Source organism: Micropterus dolomieu, linkage group LG01 (assembly GCF_021292245.1).
Source record: "Micropterus dolomieu isolate WLL.071019.BEF.003 ecotype Adirondacks linkage group LG01, ASM2129224v1, whole genome shotgun sequence".
NCBI classification, from domain to species: Eukaryota; Metazoa; Chordata; class Actinopteri; order Centrarchiformes; family Centrarchidae; genus Micropterus; species Micropterus dolomieu.
Genome location: NC_060150.1, coordinates 20,994,873 through 20,998,416, shown reverse-complemented (window position 1 = coordinate 20,998,416; position 3,544 = coordinate 20,994,873).

Here is a 3,544-nt window from a genome sequence, read left to right as displayed (position 1 = left end):
TTTTGCCTCGACTTTGATGTCCGACCATTTCTTTTTTATTTCAGCCACAGTCCGAGGTTGTGAGGCTACAGCATTTACGGCGTCTGCAACCTTTTGCCACTCAAGTGCCTTTTTGGCATTAGTAATGCCCACACTGTGCCCTCCAAACAACATTTTTCTCCTCTTTTCCACCTCGCCAACGATAACTTCTACTTCACATTGAGTGAAGTTACGTTTTTTTGATTTCCTCTCTGTGTTTGCCATGATTTTGCAATCGATGAATATTAACTTGTGGGCGTTTCACGGACTATTTATGGGCAACTATGGGCGTGACATGAAGCCGCAAAAGCTGCGCTACATTTAGAATTGATTGTGATTTATTAAGGGAAAAATGCGTAGGATGTGCGTGCGCATGGTTTTATAAATCCGAATATTTCTGTGCGTACGCAAGTCCTATGTTTCATCCGTACGCCACTTCTGACGCAAATCCTACGCAAAGTTTTATAAATGAGGCCCCAGGTGGGCGTAGAACAGGGAGGGAATCCCCCTGGGATGACGAATTACCTTAAAGAAAGACAACTCCCATACAATACACAGAACCGTACCCCGCCGCTCGTAATAGCCCTTTCCTTTAAGCCCTGACCTTACTGAAACAACTTGTAGTACCAAATTTCAGACCAAAAGCTAGACTTTTGTTGTATTTTATCTATTACCAACCATAAGCTTGCCAGGTAAATGCAACATATTGGCTACAATCGGTTTCTTTTTCATTTGCCGCTGGTAACAGTATGTATTTTCAATGCATCACATGGACACAGACACTTGGCACAGTCAGAGAGAACAAGAGAAATTGCTTCATAAATTACAATTTGAACATTAAAGCTGCAAGCAGCGTTGGGCGGGCCCTCGCACTTGTAAGCGCGTCCGCGTGTGAGCCGGCCGAGTTGCACATTCTGGAGCTCTGCCGGTGCGGCTGTGAATTTGCAACGCGGTTATGACGCTGCATGAAAGTGTTATATGTCACTTCCTGTGTCCCCTATGTGGAGCTACATAGCACTTGCCGCTATGAATATAAATCGGTATTGGCGTGTAGATGTCTGCGGGGTGGGAGAGTTATCAAGCACGTAAAGTTTGGTTCAGATGTGAGCATGTACACTGAAGTTACAACAACTTCCTGTGTCATGGCGAAGACTTGATCTTTGACGCCACGCCACGGACACACCCATTGACGAAAACTCGCAAATAGCACAACTATTCATCTTCAATGCCTTTAGAAGGCACAGCAGAAATTTGAGGTCGGTCGGACTAAATCCCTAGGAGGAGTTCGTTAAAGTACGAAGTGTTCAAATCATCCAAAATTTGACGTAAAATTCAAAATGGCCGACTTCCTGTTGGTTTTAGGGCATCGCTCCAAGAGGCTTTTTTGTGCGTCTGGACAAGATACACGTACCACAGAAAATTCGTGCACGTAGGTGAAACGTGCGGCGGGGGCTGCTTTGTTAAAAGTCACTTCCTGTTGCCAGCAGGTGGCGCTATGACTGTGGGTGAATGTCGGCATGTACATGTGTTCAGGGCGGGACTCTCATCCTACATGTACACTTTGGTCCAGATGTGAGCATATACACTGAAGTAATGACAACTTCCTGTGTCATGGCGAAGACTTGATCTTTGACGCCACGCCACGGACACGCCCATTGACGAAAACTCGCAAATAGCACAACTTTTCATCGTCAATGCCTTTAGATGGCACAGCAGAAATTTGACATCGATCCGACTAAATCCCTAGGAGGAGTTCGTTAAAGTACGGAGTGTGTAAATCATCCAAAATTTGACGTAAAATTCAAAATGGCCGACTTCCTGTTGACTTTAGGGTATGGGTTCTTGAGGCTTTTTTGTGCGTCTTGATATGATACATGTCCCCAGAAAATTTCGTACATGTAGGTTGAACGTGAACGAGGGGCTAATCTTTTCCAATTTTCTAGGTGGCGCTAGCGAGTCATTTTGCCACGCCCATGTGCGAAACTTATAGAATACGAAATTTTTCACCAGTTCTGACATGTTTGCAAATTTTGGTGAGTTTTCGAGTATGTTTAGACCATGTCATTTGACCCTACTTTGCAGAAAAAAATAAATAAATCTTAGCAAATTCAATAGGGACCTCGCACGGTCGTGCTCGGGCCCTAATAAACCCAACCCAAGCCTGAAGCTTTATGAAACAGATTGTTTTGAACAAACCTGGCGACTCCTCATACCTTTGTGCAGTGTCTTACTTTCAGTGATTGTAAAACAGTAATTGAGCAGGTAACGTTTATTACCTAATACATGCATGACTTAAATTAAATAAATAATAAATAAATTTTTCTCCTAATTTAAGCACATTTGGTCATCAGAGTGTATAATTTAATAAGAAATATCAAAAATGTCATCAATATAAATTTTTCCGATTCTGCCTGCATTTTCCACTGAAATCATAGGGTTATACGAGATGTATGATCATAGAGTTGGATGCGTGAAGGTTAATGTTGTCAATATAGTACCATGTACATTAAATTAACTTGAATGGTGTACTTTGACTGACATGAAACATCCATGTTGGTTTGCTTTTTCAGGCACTTTCAGATTATTTACTGGCTAATTGGATGTTTTAAGGTTTTTTGAGAAACATGAGTTTCCTCCATCATAATTAGGACTTAGATGTTGACAAGAAGATTATTTAAGTCTGAAATCGGTACAATTGTTAAAAACCATTACAGTTAGATTTTTACAAATGTAACAATTGTGGAAAAAGAATGGTCAGGGAGCAACCAAAATCATAAACGTTCATCCTTCGGTGACAATGATGAACATTTGCAACAAAGGGCACATAAGGCATCATAACAATCTCATCTTTAGCTGCCATGAAATTGGGGGTTACGTACTGTAACCCGGATTCTATGAGTATAGGCTATCGCTATTGGATCTACCCCTTCCGCGCGCTTGCGTGGCACTGAGAATTTTAGTCTATGCCCACCCACAGCGTGGGCCTCTCCTACGTCCGCAACTTGTATATATACACAACGGTGAGACCCAGCCTTCGGCTCCCAAATGCCTTTTCTTCAGCACTGAGAACCAAAGTCCAGTGAGGCCTACAACTTAGAGGGCTGCGCCTATACTCTGGGTTACAGTACGTAACCCCCGTTCTATTTCGTATAGGCTCGTTATTGGGTTAGAGGTGAAGCAGGATGAGTCAACGCCTCACTGGCCCATACGGTACCACCAAGCACAACTCACCTGCCCAGAGCCATAATGAGCCACCCAGTCACCCGCTGCATTGTGTCGGCGTGCACGCGAGCACCGATGGTGCGGCATGGGAGGCCGACCCATGCGTAAGTCGGGAAACTGGGTGGGGGGCCTGCAGCTGTACAGACGCAGGCGGGGTCACGACAGCAATCGCATCAGCTGCGCACAAGGATAGCCGAGCTGCCGTCGCCCTGAATCCTGAGGCACGACGGAGCCACAGAGAGGGCAGCCAGATCGCTGACCCTCTTGGCCGATGTCAGAGCCAGGAGCAAGGCGACCTTAGCCG